The sequence below is a fragment of the Heptranchias perlo genome, chromosome 13 (assembly GCF_035084215.1).
Source record: "Heptranchias perlo isolate sHepPer1 chromosome 13, sHepPer1.hap1, whole genome shotgun sequence".
Taxonomy (NCBI): Eukaryota; Metazoa; Chordata; class Chondrichthyes; order Hexanchiformes; family Hexanchidae; genus Heptranchias; species Heptranchias perlo.
This window is the reverse complement of record NC_090337.1, coordinates 7,517,544-7,538,239: the sequence shown is the minus strand read 5'-3', so window position 1 is coordinate 7,538,239 and position 20,696 is coordinate 7,517,544. Positions and strand designations below refer to the sequence as shown.

The 20,696-nt window shown below is 40.8% G+C and overlaps 1 pseudogene; it reads right to left on the bottom strand.

Annotated features, from left to right (window-relative positions):
- Window positions 1–3,422: 3,422 nt before the first annotated feature.
- LOC137330977 (extracellular calcium-sensing receptor-like) lies at window positions 3,423–11,976 on the bottom strand (annotated as a pseudogene).
- Window positions 11,977–20,696: the final 8,720 nt, after the last annotated feature.

Sequence of the window (20,696 nt, the reverse complement as noted above, 5' to 3'; positions counted from 1 at the left end):
GTTATAGTCCAACAATTTTATTTGAAAATCACAAGCTTTCGGAGGCTTCCTCCTTCGTCAGAATTTTACAGTACAGAATGATGCTATTTGGCCCATTGTACTTTGCCTGGCTTTGTCAACAAGCTATCGATTTAATTCATTTCCTCCGCCATTTCCCCATGTGTGATTATTTACTCCATTCTCTTAAATATTTATCCACTTCAATTTTCAAAATTACTATGGATTCTCCTTATACTGCTGTTTTTGGTATAGCAGCCCAACAAATTTAATTTGAAAAAAAAATACCGTAGCCGCTCGCTTGTTTTTTTTTTGTCGATAAACTTATGTCCTTTAGCGAACTCCAACCAGTGGATATTGTTTTTCCTATTTGTCTCTTGTAATTGTAAACATCTGTCAAATCTCGTCTAAATCTTTTCTGTTCTAGTTATTTAGATCATGTTTCCTCAGTAAGACAAATTAGAATATTTTTTTAATGGCGAGAGACTAGAAACTGCGGGGAGAAAAGAGATTCGGATGTGGAGGTACACAATCACAAATCACTAAAAACTAGTGCACAGTTCAAAAGCTAATCAAAAAGGCTAATGGAATGTTGGTCTTTATCTCAAGGTGATTGTAATTCAAGGGAGTGGAAATTATGCTTCAGTTGAATAGAACCTTGGTTAGACCACATCTGGAGTACTGTTCATTTTTGGGCACCGCACTTCAGGAAGGATATATTGGGCTTGGAGAGAGTATCTCACAGATTCAACACAATGATACCAGGATTAAAGGGTTAAATTATGATGACAGGTTTCAGAAACTTATGTTGCATTCACTAGAGTTTAGAAGGTTGGGGTGATCTAATGGAGTTGTTTAAAATGGTGAAGAGTTTCAGTCGGGTTGATACAAAGAAACGACTTCTTCTTTGTGGGGGAATGCTGAACAAGGGGCACAATCTTAAAATTAGACCTAGGCCTTTCAGGAGTGAAATAAAGAAGCAATTAGACACACAGATGGTAGTGGGAATGTGTAATTCCGTCCCCTAAAAGGTTTTGGATGCTGGAACAATTGAAACTTCCAACACCGAGATCGATAGATTCTTGTTAGGTAAGGGTATCAGGAGATGTGGAACAACGGTGGGCCAATGGAATTGAGGTAAAGATCATCCATGATCTAATTGAATGTGGAATAGGCTCGAATGGCGGAATGGCCTGGTCCTGTTCCTCATGTTCCTCGTATCCTATCTGTACTTACTTGTATTCGCCTACCATTTTTGCCATAGCTTACGACTATGTTTCAATTACACGACGGGTTGAATAGCCTCCTTCTGTGCTGTATGATTCTATGATGAAAGTTGAAAATATCCAAGTGGATTCAGATAAAATCCAGGAAAGATAAAGTGGTGTCAAATGTGGCAGGGCTGCTGGGCCTAATCGCCTTCACTCCAGGGTGCTCATAACATGGGGGAAGTGTTAAGCGAACAAATGACTTATATATGTAATAGCTTACCAGAGACAGGGATTGTTCCCGTAGGTTGGAGGAAGGCTCGTGTAACAAGTCAGAATTGGGAAATGATATGTCTATTAGTTTAATATCTGCTTTTGGGAAGTTAATAGAAGGGATCATTAGATACACCCTATATAGCCAGCTGGACAGAGTAGGGGTTATTATTGAGTCACAAAATGGCTTCTTGAAAAGGAAGTTATGTCTCACCAACCTGGTTGAATTTGTGAGGTAACTGGGTAGATGCATGAAGGTAGCCCAGTATACATTATGTATTTGGACTTTCAGAAAGATTTTGTCAAGGTGCCTGCACAATAGATTATTTGCTACGATGGTGTCCTGTGGGATAGGAGGTCCGGTCCTGGATTGGATAGGGGATTGGTTCTGATTCTACATGCAGAGGTTTATTACTAATGGAAGTGGTTCTGCATGGAAACTGGTTACTAGTGGAGTTCTGCGGGGACCCGTGTTGTAACTGCTGTCCTGTACGATCTATATTAGTAATCTAGATGAAGGTTTTGCAGACACTGCCCGCAAGTTCGGGATAGCATGATGGGCTAGTATTAGGACACCAGATGAGAAACTAAATATTATAATCTGATCTAGATGTGTTAAGGGAATGGGCCTTCATCAAGCAGGTATCATTTAATGCAGATAAATGCATTGTCATGTACGTGGACAGGGCAATGTATATGATATAATATATGTACATACCATACTTGGTATTGAATTAAATTCTGTCGAGCGGGAATCTCAGAAGGCGCACAACTAGTGGCAAGAGGAGGTGGTGAAGACAAATAAAGTACTATGACTCATAGGAAGGACCATCCAGTATAAAGCTAAAAGAACTATAGTGTTCTGTACTAAACCCCGGTTTGGTCTCATCTGGTATACAGTGTCCAATTTTGGTCCCCTCGCGTCGTGGCTGATATGGATGCCCTGGAAAAGGTTCAAAGGAAGGTCAATCGAATGATTCTTAGTTTAAACACCCTTAGTTATCAGAATAGGCCTACTTATAAAAAAATATTTGTTTTTGCCCCTCCCAGTAGGTTGCATGACGCTAATGGAATGAAACACTGGTTAGTCATGATGCTAAGTTGTATCATGACGATTTGGAACAGGCTGGATGGACCAGCTGGTCTTCTCATATGTATGTATTTTACTGAGGTTGTGTGTGGTGTTTTTTTTGTTGCCCACGCTGTTTGTGTGTTTGGGGTAGATCTTGACTTTGTGCGATATAGTACAATGGGTTCTCGCCAGTCGAAAGCCTGTTTTACATCTCTCCCGATTTTTATGCCCATTTTCTGAGCTTGTCAATGTCAACCTGTGAAGATTACACCATAGGATACTGAACTAAGTTTTCATTAATTTCCTTGGGTTACATAAATGAATAAGGACCATGTTATCTTTAAGCTATCCTGAATTATAAATTAGCTGACCAAGAGGAAAACGACTCTGTGTTTCGAACTAGCCTGAAATCAACATGAGCGCGAGAGGAGTATCAGCTTGTTAGATGTGCACAGCTTGTACACATAATGCTCTAGAATAGTTTAGTCCTATACCGGCCACGATAGCAAGTCGGCTTCATCTGTGCACGCGATTCTGTGTGTACACGTGTGCTACACAACTCATTCTGTATGATTGACAATATACGTTAAATAATGATACAAAATTGAATCCATTTGCTTTCATATCTTAGAAAACAACACATTTTATATCGACAGTGAATCCAAGCTACGTTTAATAAGCAAAGATTATGTACATTGACGTAACAGTTATATAAATCGAACTTAGTACAGCTACAAGTACTAAGAATTTCAGATGGAACATAGTAAAGGAACAACTAGTAAGAAGTTCAAATCGAACATAATACAAGTTCAAATACTAAGAAATTGAGATGGAACATAGTACAGGTACACATAATAAGACTTTCAGAGTTACTATGAAGGTCCTTTGCCCATCATATGTTTCTTTGTGTTATTCTGCGGTTTCAGTAAAATAATCTAACATTTTGGAACAAAAATACAGAGAAGCAAACCAAAGCTTGATGCCCAGATAGCAAGCACTTCTACAGCCACAGTGTACTTTCCAGGAGAGCTCACATAAACTGGAATAAAAGTTATCCAAACTGCACAGAAGATCAGCATACTGAAAGTTATATACTTCGCATCATTGAAATTATCTGGCAGTTTCCGGGCAAGGAAAGCAAGCAGAAAACATACAGTGGACAGAAGAGCAATATAACTCGACACAAAATAAAAGGCTTTTAAAGACCCCACGTCACATTCCAAAATAATGACATCTCTATAATAGGTCATATTTTTCAGTGGATATGGAGGTGATACAGTTAGCCAGATAGTACAAATTAAACCTTGAATAAATGTAAGGATGAACACGCCTAACCGTTGCTGCGTAGGTCGAAACCAGTTCATGACGCTGTTGTTGGGAAGCGTTGCTTTAAAGGCTATCACAACAAGAATGGTTTTCCCCAAAATACAGGAAATACAGAGGACAAATACAATACCGAACGCGGTACGGCGCAACATGCAAGACCATTTGGATGGTTCACCAATGAAAGTAAGTGAGCATAGGAAGCAAAGCATTAGTGCGAAGAGAAGAAGGAAGCTTAGCTCGGAATTGTTAGCCTTAACGATAGGAGTTTCTCGATAGTGGAAGAAAATTGCAGCTGTGGCCAGTGTAAAACACAATCCCACTAATGCAAGTGTCACTAACACAAATCCCAGAATCTCTCCAAAGGAAAGAAATTCAATCTTCTTGCGAACACATCGGTCTTTTTGTTGATTAGACCAGTATTCCACAGGGCACTTCATACAGTCTGTTGAATCTGAAAAAAATAATAGTTTCTCGTTTTTAATAGGAAAGGTGCTTGTGATCACAGACTAACCAAACGAGAGCCATACATCCAAGTTTGCGGATGACCCAGTGTGGTGGAATAGTAGGACGGTAGCATAAAATTACAAAGAGACAATGACGGACTAAGTGAGTGGGCAAAACTGTGGCAGATGCATTTCAATGCACATAAGTGCGAGGTCGTCTATTTTGGACCGAAACAGGATGAATCGGTCATTTTTTAAATGGTGAAAAGCTAGTAACAAAATCGGCTGAACTTGAGCAGAGCGGTGAGGAAACGATCGCTGCAGTTCCTGCGAAATAAATTTGCAAATGTACTCACTGCGGCTCTGTGGTGTCGACTTGCATGATTTTGAACTTTTCAAGAATTGTGCGCAATCAACCTAGCCTCTGAACAGCGTAAATTGATTGGCATTGAAATGTCTGAGAATAGAAAACACGCCCACAAAATCTGTCAGGCCGAGAAGCCACGCCCATAAGCAGGCAAACATTCTTTTAAAGTTAGTATTCTGGAAGTGATTATAAACAAAAAAACTATTTTTTAAAATAAAAAGCCAAAGAAATAATTGAACTAAAGAGACAGAAGGCAAAAGTAAAACAGAAAATATTTTTTTAATGACCAGAAACTAAAAAATAAGAAAATAAGGAATAATATGAGACTCCACATTTTTAAAATTGAATTGTTAGTTGTTTAGCAGTCATAAAGAGTTATAGTGCTTTTAAAACTTAGTTTAGACCTGGCATTTTCAAGTGAACCTGTTTAGTGGCGTAATTAGTTAAGTTCCAGCTGGGCAGATGAGCAAGTTTGCGATTTTTCAGTGATTTCTATGGTTGTAGCGTGCGATGGCCCTTTAATTCGCAACTGTCAAATCGCCGGCAAACCAATAAGAGCAAACTCACGATTTCCGCATTGTCGTGCACATATGCCAATTCGGCAACTTCTTCTTCGATTGGCCATTAAAAACAGAGAGCGCTGTTGAGCTCCTCCATTATTTCAGGAGCAATTTCTGCCCCAATGGAAGTCCTAAGAGATTTAGGGGTCGGTGTACACAGATCACTAAAATGTAATAGTCAGGTTCCATGAATAGTCAAAAAGGCTAATGAAATGTTAGCCTTTATAACTAGAGGGCTATAATATCAAGGGGAGGAGGTTTTGCTACAGCTATACAAAGCTTTGGTTAGACCACATCTGGAGTACTGTATACAGTTCTGGGCATTGCACCTTAGAAAGGGTATATTGGCCTTGGAAAGAGTCCAGTGCTGATTCACCAGAATGTTACCAGGGTTCCAAGGTTTAAATTATGAGGAGAGATTACATAAACTAGGCTTGTATTCCCAGGAATATAAAAACTTAAGGGGTGATTTGATTTAGGATTTTAGGATATTGAAAGGAATTATTAGGATGGATAGAGAAAAACATTTACCGCTGGTGGGGCAGTCTAGGACAAGGGGACATAACTTGCCAGGCCGTTCAGAAGAGCAGTTAGGAAACACTTCTTCACACAAAGGGTGGTAGAAGTGTGGAACTCTCTCCCACGAAAAGCAGTAGATGCCAGCTCAATTCATTATTTTAAATCTGGATGCGATAGTTTTTTGCTAGCCAAAGGTATTAAGGGATATGGAGCCAAGATGGATGATGGAGCTAGAAAACAGATCAGCCATGAACTCAATGAATGGCGGAACAGGCTCGAGGGGCTGAATGCCCTTTTCTTGTTCGTATGTTCTTAGGTTCCCTGTTCCTATGTTCTGAGTACACCGTAAACATGTTTGTACATACCTGTGGTATTACTAATCTCACCATCGGAGCATTCTGCACAGTCAAAACAACATATCGGCTGCCCTTTCCTGCTTACTTTTCTTGTTCCAGGAGGACAAGGTTCTGTGCAAAGTGCACGTGGAATCTAAAGCAAAGGAAAACATACTTACATTATCGATATAGAATCATAGAATCATAGAATAGTTACGGCACAGAAGGAGGCCATTTGGCCCATCGAACTTGATTCGGCTCTCTGCAAGAACAATCCAGTTAGTCCCACCCCTGCACTTTCCCCGTAGCCCTGCAAAGTTTTCTCCTTCAGGTACCTATCTAAATCATTTTTGAAAGCCACATTTGACCCTGCTTCCATCACTCTTCCAGGTAGTGCATTCTAGATCTTAACCACTTACTGTGTAGAAAGGTATTTCCTCATGTCGCCTTTGGTTCTTTTGCCAATCAAATTAAACCTGTGTCCTCTGGTCCGCGACCCTTCCACCAGTGGGAATAGTTTTTCTTCATTTACTTTGTCTCGGCCCTTCATGATTTTGAACACCTGTATCAAATCTCCTCTCAACCTTCTCTGCTGTAAGGAGAACAATCCCAGCTTTTCCAGTCTATCCACGTAACTGAGGTCCCTCATCCTTGGAACCATTCTAGTAAATCTTTTCTGCACCCTGTCCAAGGCTTTCAAATCCTTCCTAAAGTGTGGTGCCCGGAATTGGACACAATATTCCAATTGTGGCCGAACCAATGTTTTATAAAGGTTCATCATGACTTCCTCGCTTTTGTACACTGTGCCTCTATTTATAAAGCCCAGGATCCTGCATGCTTTCTTAACCGCTTTCTCAACCTGTCCTGCCACCTTCAACCACCTGTGTGCATATACCCCCAGGTCTCTGTTCCTGCACCCTATTTAAAGTTGCACCCTTTAGTTTATACTGCCTCTCCTCGTTCTTCCTACCAAAATGTATCAACTCACACTTCTCAGCATTAAATTTCATCTGTCACGTATCGCCCATTCCACCAGCCTGTCTATGTCCTCTTGAAGTCCATCACTATCCTCCTCACTGTTTACTACACTTCTAAGTTTTTGCCATCTGCAAATTTTGAAACGGTGCCCTGTACACCCACATCCAAGTCATTAATATATATCAAGAAAAGCAATGGTCCCAGTACCGACCCCTGGGGAACACCACTGCATACCTTCCTCCAGTCTGAAAAATAGCCATTCACCACTACCCTCTCTTACCTATTACTTAACCAATTTCGATTCCATGTTGCCACTGCCACTTTTATTCCATGCACTTAAATTTTATTGACAAGCCTATTATGTGGCATTTTATCAAATGCCTCTTGGAAGTCCAGAAACACAACATGAACAGCATTGCCCTCATCAACCCTCTCTGTTCCCTCATCAGAAAACTCAATCAAGTTAGTCAAATACGATTTGTCTTTAACACATCCGGGCTGGCTTTCCCTTATTAGTCCACACTTGTCCAAGTGACTCTTAATTTTGTCCTGGATTAGTGTTTCTAAAAGCTTCCCCACCACTGAGGTTAAACTGACTGGCCTGTAGTTGCTAGGTTTATGGTTACATCCATTTTTGAACAAGGTTGTAACATTTGCAATTCTCCAGTCTTCCGGCACCACCTCTGTCTAAGGAGGATTGGAAGATTGTGGCCAGTACTTCTGCAATTTGCACCTTTACTTCCCTCAGCAACCTAGGTTGCATCCCATCCAGACCTCGTGACTTATCTATTTGAAGTACAGCCAGCCTTTCTAGTGCCTCCTCTTTAACAATTTGTATCCCATACAGTACCTCAACTACCTCTGCTTTTACAGTGGTTTTGGACGTTTCTTCTTCCTTGGTAAAGACAGATACAAAGTACTCATTTAGTACCTCTGCCATGCCCTCTGCCTCCATGTGTATATCCCTTGTTTGGTCCCTAATCAGCCCCACCCCACCTCTTACTACCTCAAACCAGAGCAACTCGAGTTGGGCAATAAATGCCAGCCCTGCCTGCGACGCCCACATCCCAAGAATTATTAACACACACACACGCACTTGTTTTTCATTTTGCGGGTCTAAAGCTCACGATTGATCATGGTTTGCCAGTAAGAGTCCTGCATAACATACCTTACTTCCAACGCTGCTCCACACGATATCCCCGATATTCAGGACAATTTCCTGCCCTAAAGGTGCTGAACCATCATAGTAGCCAATATTTACTATATCAACAGTACCGTTCAAATTCGATTGGAAATTTATTAATTCGTATGTTGGGACTGGATCACCGTTTTCATCAAAATATACGATTTCTCCAGTCCGAGCTGTGAAATTTACTGAGTGTAGATAATGGAGCAGCTATAGAAGAATAACGGAAGGCATGTAAATCTTTAGTTGTAATCGTGGATTAGGTGCATATAAACAATATATACATTCAAATTCAACTTAAAAAAAAATGCTGGAAATATAGGACAAGGCAATCAGCACCCAAAGAGGAACAAATAACCGCTTGGCGGTTGGTCATTCATTATGATTCGTATGTTTCTGATCATGGACCATAGATAACAATGAGAGTGTCAGCTGTGGCTCAGTGGGTACCATTCTAGCCTCTGAGTCAAAAGGTTGCGTGTTCAAGTCTCATTCTACAGGCTTGAGCACAAAATATAGGCCAGTACTGAGGGAGCGCTCTCCTGTCGGAGGTGTCATAGTTCGGATGAGACGTTAAACGGAGGTACGTATTCATGCTTTCAGCACTGGCGTGTCAGTTCTTTTATCTCATTCCCTAAAGGTATTTTTTTCTTATTAAAATAGAATTGTTTAGCATAGTTAGTCGTGAGAAAAGGTCACAGATGAAAATGGAACAAACAACGCTTCACAACCATGATGATGCCTGTCCACATTGTGTATAGGTCGTATTTGTAAAGGATTGCGTTACAATAAAATGAACACGTTTTCTTACCTGCCAGGGCTCAAAATTTGAGATATGAGCACATGTATTATTCATAAAGGGCCCATTGCCTTCTTCACAGGAACGCATATCGTGAAGTGCATGAGCAACAGCATAGACCGCTTTGTACACGTGGTACGAACTTCCGTCCATTATTTCCGGAAGATATGCATTTTCTATCCCATCCAATTGTTCCTTCCCTGTGCATTGCCGTGTTTGAAATGCAGAATTTCTTTGTTTTGTCATATTGCATCTGAATACCTTTTCCCAAAATTTCTTCACCAAAATGTTGTCACGAAACTTAGAAGGATGAACTTGAAGAAGATAATCTCTCAGGTTTGCTATCTCTGTCCTACGGGGTGATGCGCCGATTGTCCCAACGAGAAATTTTGCGCTTTCTTCGGGTGGGAGCAAATGTTCTGTAACCCACCCTTCAGTTCCAATCCACTGTATGCCGGTTACATTTTGACGCAAAACCTCCTTAAGTAAAACTCGCATATCTCCGGGATTAACAAAGGCCACCACGACCTTTGTAGTCGCCTGTTTGATCACCTGCACTACTTTGCTGATTTCCTCCATGGGATCGGTCCTGTAAAAAGATTCAGAGTACGCAATGCAAACCCCAAATTTTTGGACGTGTTCAACAAATGCTTGCATTCCAAAATTACCGTAATCACTGTTACTTCTAACTGTTCCAATCCAAGTCCAGCCGAAAGTTTTCACGAGTTCCGCGAGAAGTTTGGACTGATAGATGTCACTCGGTATAGTTCTAAAAAATGTAGGGTATTCTTGCTTATCGCTGAGGCAGGTACAAGTAGAGAAGTAACTAACCTGTGCAAAGAAAAACTAAATATATGAATAGGGTTTGATAACCTTCTTTAAATTCACTATACATAAGGATTATAATTTATTGCAAGCTTTTCTGCACAATTCGAACTAGTTGATATTCGTACAAAATTTTAATATTAAAACGTTCAAAATGTAATTGGAATTAATATAACAAATTTCAATCTGTTGCAACACAAAATAACAAATGGCGGAATAAAATTTCAGAAGTTCAGTATTATAGTTAGACCTTAACTACGTTTGGGAAGATTTGTTCTAAAATAATTTACGATTTTGCTGTCGCTACACTTTGCGACCAGAGCACTTCTTCGCGCGCATCAAATAACTCAGTAAAGATACCGCATCCAACCTGGGACTTTTTTGATGTGTATGGCAGACTTCCATTCGCTGGAAACTGACCGAAGATACCTAAACACCGTCTTATTGAAAACGCAGTCAAATATTTTACACTTTACCATCGGAATTCCGAAAGACCCAATTGTCCTTGCAGCTGCTATAGAGGACGTAGATATATCACAACCAATAATAGCAGCGACATTGGAGGAACCTCTACATTCTGGGTAATCAATTCGTTCTTCTTTACCGTTGACCAAAGCGAGCGTTGCTTTTGACGCAATCGCCGAGGACGAGCAGTCATCGTGGATCTTATATCCCAGAGTGATATTCGGAAGTAGAGTTTTATTCTGGTTTATTTCTTCAATAGCAAAAATCATGGTCTGCACCAAGCGAAAGTTTGACAAGTGAAAACTGCGAGATACATATAAAAGAACATGATGCATAATTCAGTCAGGTATTGCGTAAATTTTATAACACACAATATTTTGTTCTTATGAAACCATATTCGAGAAAAAAATATACCTTCATGCAGTAACGACCAAGAAATGGATTTTTCTCTTGCTAGTCAGAGATATGACAGGAAAACCCATTCAAACGAGGTTTGATATTCTAGGGGCATTGCGATACATGGAGGCCTGTACTAAAGATCTATAATTAATTATTGTAATTGAAAATGTCATTCGTTACACTTCCTAAAATTATATTTTTGACTATACTTTATTAATGTTCTCTGACGATACTATTTAATCACCCGATTAAGGAAGTATATTAGGCTTCAATGATGAGATTCAAGTTTAATGCATGTCGTCACAAACAAAAGGATAAGATTAGTGCTCAAGTAATGCGTCAAATATATATGCACGTCTTAAACACTAGTTTTGAATAAAAACGCCAATAAGACAAAATCATATCTTTATAACTCAAATACAATAGTAGTTCATCTGGGTCTATATACGCTGTAGCTGAAGCAAGGTTAATCTTATATGAGAGAAAAGGCATTTTCTATCCCATTATCTAGCAACGTATGCATTATCAGACATGGAAAACAGAAAGAGCACAAGGAAGTGACACAACTATCAAAGCAAAATAATTAGGAACGCAGTGGTACCTTTGCAGACACCCGTATTTGTTATTAGGCCCAGTGTAATTCAATGATTTAGCAACCTGTACAACACCCCGTCCTCTAACGTGTTACGAACACCAGGTAGTTCTACACAGGTGTATTAAGGACACATCGATTCAGACTGTTACACGGTGTTTAGCATATACTTGTTTCCATAGCAACTGTACCAGAGTGTCGGTCATTTTTTGATATATATTTGCTGATCATTCTTCAGATTATATTTACAGATAAACACATACAATTGCTTAACTAGTTCCAATAATATCAGCGCTGCTACACAAAGAACGTCGGTGCACAATGTTAAGTTAAATAAAGACAAAGCTAAATCTATTTATACCTGCCAGATTATAATTAGCCACCGAATCCAGAAAATTTAATTTAGGACTGGTGCTAGAGTGAAAGTTTATTTTGTCGTTTTGTACAGCAAGTGAAGTGGCAATTGTCCACGACAAAAGCTAGACTCACCTTCCGCATTCTGTTTCTGTCGGAGCAATGGTAAATGAATGAACGCCCTGAATCGATTCTAAATGCACTGTAAATATTCCACCCAGGATGACATCCCCATCCTCAGATAAATCAGGTAAATGATGCTTTGTTCGACGCTTACAGACGATACCAGATGTTTCCCGCGTCGGCACAGCAGCTAGCAACAGCACAATCAGAAACGGAGACATTGCTTTATTGCAAGGGACATGTCACCAGGTTATCCCGAACTATGACACGATGTACAATGTACCTATATATGGAGGCAAATTTATTGATGCGATTATGTCATAACTAATGGCTGGGCAATTTTACAGAGAATAGAATTCACATCTAATAAAAATAGGCTAAAGTTTAAATCCCAACAGTGAGTAAACATTTTCCGATGAAACGTCAAACAGTTCCCCAGAGAATGCAAAAGGTTTGATGCTGCTAATGTTCAGCACCAGTTATGACTTTTAGATAATTAGAGAATATCTTAACACTTGTTTTATCTCAAGCAACTGAAATGAATTCAAAGTTAAATCGTAAACCAAAAGCAAAGCAAATGAATATATTTCAGCAGTTGAGAGGTTGAAGATCAATTCATTTAAAATCTATCACTGATCAAAGCCACGTGTTCGTTCAGACACGACAGGAAATTGAGGTCAGGAATCTACAGTGTCATTTTTCCATATCTCCTTGACTGCAAATATATGTGTAGTAGTTGCATTTAGATACCCTGAATTTTAAATCTGCGCTCTCCATGTATCTTTGCCTCCTCAGAATCCTGTTGAACAAGTAGTTTAAAACATGTACATTCATGGATATTCTTCTTCTGCATTTTACATATACAGATGGTACAAGATTAGTTTCTAGCTCAATAAAGGTGGGAATGTTTCACGCTCGTCTATTTATAGAATATTTATTTCTGCAATCATTTAAATAAGAGAGCAGGGGAGTGGGACTAATTGGATAGCTGGTTCAAAGAGCCAGGACAGGCACGATGGGCTCCTTCTCTGCTGCAACATACTGTACTGCAATCTGCACAATTATCATCCATCTAGGAGGACTGACAGTCTGCACATATTACCCTGTCTGCCCTGCTGTTATAATGCAGAACAGTACTGATAAAGCGATATCAAAGTAGGCAATGACACCGAGGCGCTTCCCAAATGGGGAACCCAACTCCGACCATGAGCCTGAAGAAATCGGTTTCACCATGAAAGTGAGGAGAGATGTGACAGGGTAACAGCAAAGGTATCCCAGAGTACTGTGATGATGACTAAAGATTTCGCAACAGTTGATGAAGGAAAGGATGGGTGGCCTACAGTGAGAATGAGATCAGCGTAAAGTGCGATCTGGGATGGAGGTCTGGAGAATATGAAGGGATTTATAAATAAGGCTGCGAATTTAAAAATCAGTGTGGGTGATTATACTATGTGTCTCTGCCGAATCTTTGAAAGAGCTATCCAATTAGTCCCACCTTCTTGCTCTTTCTCCATAGCCCTGCAAATTTCTCCATTAGATATTAAATAATGTTAACTCTATGTTGTATTAATGGTAACTGAGCATCATCTACTGGAGTGAAGATTGTTGCAAAATAGCCATTTGAACCTGCACCATGTCCTGGGAATTCGCCCTGTCGGTCCTTTAATGGCATTATGTGTTTTTTTGTCTCCTGAGCCCATAATAGTTTTTTAAAAAATACTTTTGCTACCATTTCAGCTGACCATGGCTAATCCCTTTTCATTAGCTGTGGCTCAGTTGGTAGATTTCTTGTCTTCAGTGACAGAAGGTTGTAGGTTCAAATCCCACTGTAGAGATTTGAGCACAAAATCGAGACTGACACTGGAATGCAGTGCCGAGAGTGTGGTGCACTGTCGAAAGTGCGGACTTTCCTATGAGACGTTAAGCCGAAGCCCGGTCTGCCTTCTCAGGTGGACATGAAAGATCCCATGGTATTATTTGGAAAACTACTCCCCATTGTCCTGGCAAATACTTATCCCTCAATAAACATCACTATAAAAACTGATTATCTGGTCATTATCACATTGCTTGCTGTGCGCAAATTGGCTGTTCTGTTTCCTGCATCACTACAGTGACTGCACTTCAAGAGTAATTAATTGGCTGTGAAGCGCTTTGGGACGTCATGAGGTCTTGAAATGCACTGTATAAATGTGAGATTTTCTTTTGTTCTTTTTTCAGCTGCTCTGATGGCAACTTATGCTGCCTTAAGCTGATCCAAGTTTCTATTCCTATTCTCCTGGGAGTTATTTTCTTATTAATTTGTAAAATCCCTTTTTGGAATGTAATTTGACCTTGCACACGACCAGTTAGCCACTTAGGTTGAGTTTCACCGTGTGCCTTTCTTTTGACCCTAAGGGCATTCGTTGCTTCCTTTTACCTTAGAATGATTTTAGAACTTCTCGTCTTTCATCAGCATTAGTAACTTTCCTTCCTAATGGGACTGCCCAATGTACTTGTTCCAAATCATAGAATTATACAGCACAGAAGAAGGCCATTCGGACCATCGTGCCTGTGCCGGCTCTTTGAAAGAACTATCCAATTATTTCCACTCCCCCGCTATAGAATCAGAGAATCTTAAAGCATTGAAGGAGGCCATTCTGCCCTTTGCCATTTTAAAAAAAAATGATCTTCTTGAACTCCTGAATTAGGATCAAATTGCCAGTAACTTTTGTTTGGCTGTTCAGATTGAATCTAATTATATTGTGGTCCCAATGTACACATACATACACAAACTAAGTAAAAAGACACACAGAACCTTAGTAAAAAAAAGACATAAACAGTCTCGGTGAGAAAATATACCCAACCTTCAGACAAAAGCCACACTTACAGAATTTGTAAAAAAAAACTCACTCAAAATCAATGACAGTTCGAAATGGAATATTTTCAACTCCTCTCTGCTTCTTTTAACCCCGTTCCCAGGCTTTCTTGAAAGGGCAGTCCGACTCCCTCATCTTGCCCATGATGCAGCCACGCGGCATCTCGAAAGCTTTAGGCAGTAAAGAGAAATATGCTGAAATCGCAGAAAAGAGGTAATCATAGAATCATAGAATCATAGAAGTTACAACATGGAAACAGGCCCTTCGGCCCAACATGTCCATGTCGCCCAGTTTATACCACTAAGCTAGTCCCAATTGCCTGCACTTGGCCCATATCCCTCTATACCCATCTTACCCATGTAACTGTCCAAATGCTTTTTAAAAGACAAAATTGTACCCGCCTCTACTACTGCCTCTAATAAAGTGGAAGAAATGTCCAGGAGAAAGAGAAGAGAAGTGAGGGCAGGGATGCAGAGCAAAGCGAGGGGGAGAAAGAACGAGACGACCGTGAAAATGGCGGGGGCGGCGGGCGGGCGGTGAGAGAGATAAGAGGGGAGAGGAAAGTAAAAGAGGGAAAGAAACGAAGTTGAGGTGGCAGAGACGCAAAAGTGGAGTGTAGAGGGCGAGAATCAAAAGTGGAAGATCTATATAGATATATAGAGAGAGGAAATACATGAGAGAAAAACGGAGAGAGCAGGGGGACCGTAATAGAAGCGAAGAAAGCAGTAGAAAAAACGAAGGCGGAGATTAAACAGCAGAAGTTAACGAGCGAAGGAGATAGAAAGAAATGTACAGGGGAATTTGGGACAAAAGTTATGGCGGGAAAGGACAGAAGCCCGGCGGAAATTCGAGGCATCCATCTTCCTCGGATAAGTTTGTAACAATGTGACCCATTATTTGTATCCGTTCCTATTGGTGGAAGTTCAGCCTTATTTATATATCTGGAAATAAAGCAGTTGGCCATTGCCTATGACCTGGCCCTGTTGTTGCCATTGAAACTGTCTGCGATATGTGTTCTGAAGAAATTGCAGAAGTCTCCAAATGACTATAATCTTCTGCGTCATTCTCTGGAGGCACTGGACAAGGTGCAAAAAATATTTACTAGGATGATACAGAGATGAGAGGTTATATACCTATCAGGAAAGATTGAGCATGCTGGGGCTCTTTTTCCTATAAAAAAGACTGAGGGGTGACCTGTTAGAGGTCTTTAAGTTTATGAAAGGCTTTGATAGGATAGGCGTAGAGAAGATGTTTTCACTTGCAGGAGAGACCAGAACTAGAAGCTATCAATATAAGATAGTCATTAATAAATCTAATGCAAAAATGGGTGGGTTCTAGGCAGGATGTCTGTCCATTCCCAAAAGCATCAATTTTGCCTGCCCCCGCCCCCAACCCACCCAATTTTGTGGGCTGAAATTGAGCCCATTGTGTTTCGTGTACACCATGCAGCAGCTCTTATACGTTCAATGACCTTTGCTTTTCCGGTCCATCGTTGCTGGTAGAAGCACATGAAGGTTTAACCAAGAATGAAAAATATCACTTTGCCAACGATTTGTAACTGGGAAATGTAAATGTAACTTCAGCGCAGTACTGAGGGAATGCTGTACTGTCGGAGTTGCGCTCTTTCAGAACGGAGGCGCCTGCTGATCCTATCTACACCTCACTCAGGACGAGTTATGGACTGGCTTCTTTGAAACAAGAATGCAGTGAACAGTCCTTTATTTGGCAGGCTGTTGTAATGGCGTGCGCCCACAGACCTCGCCATCTCCCAAGGCAAAAGCAGGGTGTCTCTCCAGCAGTTCCATGGCCTGCTCCTTGATGCTGGGGTGCTCGCTCTGTTCCCCAGATTCAGACTGGCATTATACAAAAGTTTCTCCTGCAACAAGACTGATGGGTTAGATGAAGATTATCAATTGTGAGTTGTCTGCCAGGTGGAATCGGACAACCGATGTAAGAGACACAGCTAAAGTATTGGATGAGGGTTTACGTTCTGCTGCCCAAGTACCCAAAGAAGAAAAGTGAGAGCTGCAAGTATTTTACCTTACCAGCCCTCATCAGGCCATTCAATGTCTTATGGCACTAGTCTACATTTCTAGTGCTAGGAGAGTTTTCACTCGGTGCAAGGATCACCTCCCTCCCCATGGCACCAGCATATTTATGTAGCTTCTTCCCATGGAGATATGATAGTTTCTCTGTCTCTCTGTTTCTCTCTCTTGAGAAGGGTTTAGAGATTGATCTCACTGAAATTGTGCAGTCTTCTTTTGTTCCTCAATGCAATGCCTATGTTCCTTTGTTGGGTGTTTCTGCCCGAACCCCCTGTGGAATATATTCCAGCAAAGTGGTACAAAATCGCACATGAGCAGTCCATTACAGCTAACTGACAGTCAACTCACAGGGCCAAGCACTTTCCTATTGACTTGCTGCGCTGCCAGGCTGTTGCTGTCATTTTCAGCCAGACTGGGCCTTTCAAAAGCTACACTCTAATTTCACAGTACCCCCTAGTAAGGTAGCATCCTTTTCCGTGACACTTGTGTTGGAGAACAGCCATTGGATGTTTCAGTAAGCTGATTCCACAAATTGTGGCGTGTTCAGCTCTGCAGATCATCGACAGGCACAAGTCCTAATTGATTGTCTCAACACAAGTCCCAACGATGATACTAAAATTGGCCATATGGTTGATAGTGAGGAGGAAAGCAGTAGACTGCAGGAAGATATCAGTGGACTGGTCAGGTCGGCAGAAAGGTGGCAAATGGAATTCAATCCGGAGATTTGTGAGGTAATGCATTTGCGCATGGTAAACAAGACAAGGGAATACATAATAAATGGGAGGATACTGTGAGGTGTAGAGGAACCTAGGGATTTTGGAGTGCATGTCCACAGATCCCTGAAGGTAGCAGGACAGATAGATAAGGTGGTTAAGAAGGTATCCAGTATACATTCCTTTATTAGCCGAGGCATAGATTATAAGAGCAGGGAGGTTGTGCTAGAACCACAAGTTGAGTACTGTGTACATTTCTGGTCACCACATTGCAGGAAAGATGTGATTGCATTAGACAGTGTACAGAAAAGATTCATGAGGATGTTAGAAACATAGAAAATAGGAGCAGGAGTAGGCCATTGGACCCTTCGAGTCAGCTCCGCCATTCAATATGATCATGGCTGATCCTCTATCTCAATATGATATAATCGCACTCTCTCCCCATACCCCTTGATGCCTTCTGTGTCTAGAAATCTATCTATCTTCTTCTTAAATATATTCAGTGACTTGGCCTTTACAGCCTTCTGTGGTAGAGAATTCCACAGGTTCACCATCCTCTGAGTGAAGAAATTTCGCCTCATCTCAGTCCTAAATGTCCTACACCGTATCCTGAGACTGTAACCCTCGTTCCCAGCTAGGGGAAACACCCTCCCTTCATCCAGTCTGCCTTGCCCTGTCAGAATTTTATATGTTTCAATGAGATCCCCTCTTATTCTTCTCAACTCGAGTGAACACAGGTCTAGTCGATCCAATCTCTCCTCATACGACAGTCCTGCCATCCCAGGAATCAGTCTGGTGAACCGTCGCTGCACTCCCTCTATGGCAAGTATATCATTCGTTAGGTAAGGAGACCAAAACTGCACACAATACTCCAGGTGTGGTCTCATCAAGGCCCTGTATAACTGCAGTAAGACATCCTTGCTCCTGTACAGAAATCTTCTTGCAATGAAGGCCAACATACCATTTGCCTTCCTAACTGCTTGCTGCACCTGCATGTTTTCTTTCAGTGATTGGTGTACAAGGATACCCAGGCCCCTTTGTACATCAACATTTCCCAATCTATCACCATTTAAATAATACTCTGCCTTTCTGTTTTTCCTTACGAAGTGGATAACTTCACATTTATCCATGGTATACTGCATCTGCCATGTATTTGCCCACTCACTCAACGTGACTAAATCGACTTGAAGCCTTTTTGCATCCTCCTCACAACTCACAATCCCACCTAGTTTTGTGTCATCAGCAAACTTGGAAATATTATATTTGGTTCCCTCATCCAAATCATTGATATATATTGTGAATAGCTGGGGCCCAAGCTCTGATCCCTGCAGTACTCCACTAGTCACTGCCTGCCACCCCGAAAAATAACCACTTATTCCTACTCTCTGTTTCCTGTCTGTTACTCAATTTTCAATCCATGCCAGTATATTCCCCAAAACCCATGTGCTTTAATTCTTCACACTAACTTCTTATGTGGGACTTTATTAAAGGCTTTCGGAAAATCCAAATACACCACATCCACTGGTTCTCCCTTCTCTATTCTACCAGTTACATCCTCAAAAAACTCCAGTAGATTTGTCAAACACGATTTCCTTTGATTTCCGGCAAGCTATCCTCTTTTTCTACTGTAAATACTGATGCAAAGTAATCGTTCAACATGTCCGCCATTTCCCCATTGTCAATGACAATATCCCCATTTTCAGTTTTTAAGGGGCCAACAATGCTCCTGACCACCCTCTTTTTCCTAATGTAACTATAAAAGTTCTTCGTATTGGTTTTGATAACCCTTGCAAGTTCTTTTCATACTCTCTTTTTGTAGCTCTTACTATCTGTTTTGTGATCCTTTGTTGATCTTTGTATCTTTCCCATTCGCCAGGATCTGTGCCATTTTTTGCCTTTTTGTATGCCCTTTCCTTATGTCTTATACTGTCCCTTACCTCTTTAGTTGTCCATGGCTGTTTTTTTTTTGGCAAGTAGCGTTCTTGCCCCTCAGGGGTATAAACCGATTCTGTATCATGTTAATTGTTTCTTTAAACATTTCCCACTGATCATCAGTCGTTTTATCCATTAACAGATTTGCCCAGTTTACTGTGGACAGTCTCTGTCTCATCCCATTGAAGTCGGCCTTACCCAAGTCTAGAATCTGAGCAACTGACTCACTTTTTTCCCTTTCAAACACTAGATTGAACTCGATCATGTTATGATCGCTATTGGATAGATGTTCATGTACAGTTAAGCCGTTAACTAAATCTGGTTCATTACTCATTACTAAATCTAGTATGGCTTGCCCCCTTGTTGCTGTAGAAAACTATCCCGGACACACTCAAGAAATTCACTACCTTTCTGACAGTTGCTAGTCTGCTTTTCCCAATCTATGTGAAGGTTAAAGTCCCCCATTAAGAACATTATGCCTTTCTTACACACTTGTCTAATCTCTGCATTTATGCAATCCAGCACTTCAGCCCGAACTATAATCTTTCAAAGTTCTCTAAATTCAGAAACTGTCCCTCTAGATTGGAAAATTGCACATGTCACTCCGCTTTTTAAGAAAGAAGAGAGATGGAAACCAGGGAATTATAGACCAGTTAGCCTAACATCTGTTGTGGGGAAAATGCTGGAGCCTATAATTAAGGATAGGGTGACTCAACACCTCGAGAATTTTCAATTAATCAGGGAGAGCCAGCATGGATTTATGAAAGATAGGTCGTGCCTGACAAACCTGATTGAATTTTTTGAAGAGGTGACTAAATTAGTAGACAGGGGAATGTCAATGGATGTTATTTATGTGGACTTCCAGAAGGCATTTGATAAGGTCCCACAGAAGAGATTGTTAGCTAAGATAGAAGCGCATGGAATCGAGGGAAAAGTATGGACTTGGTTAGGAAGTTGGCTGAGCGAAAGGCGACAGAGAGTAGGGATAATGGGTAGGTACTCACATTGGCAGGATGTGACTAGTGGAGTCCCGCAGGGATCCGTCTTGGGGCCTCAATTATTCACAATATGTCTTAACGACTTAGATGAAGGCATAGAAAGTCTCATATCTAAGTTTGCCGATGACACAAAGATTGTTGGCATTGTAAGCAGTGTAGATGAAAACATAAAATTACAAAGGGATATTGATAGATTAGGTGAATGGGCAAAACTGTGGCAAATGGAATTCAATGTAGACAAATGTGAAGTCATCCACTTTGGATCAAAAAAGGATAGAACAGGGTACTTTCTAAATGGTAAAAAGTTAAAACCAGTGGATGTCCAAAGGGAC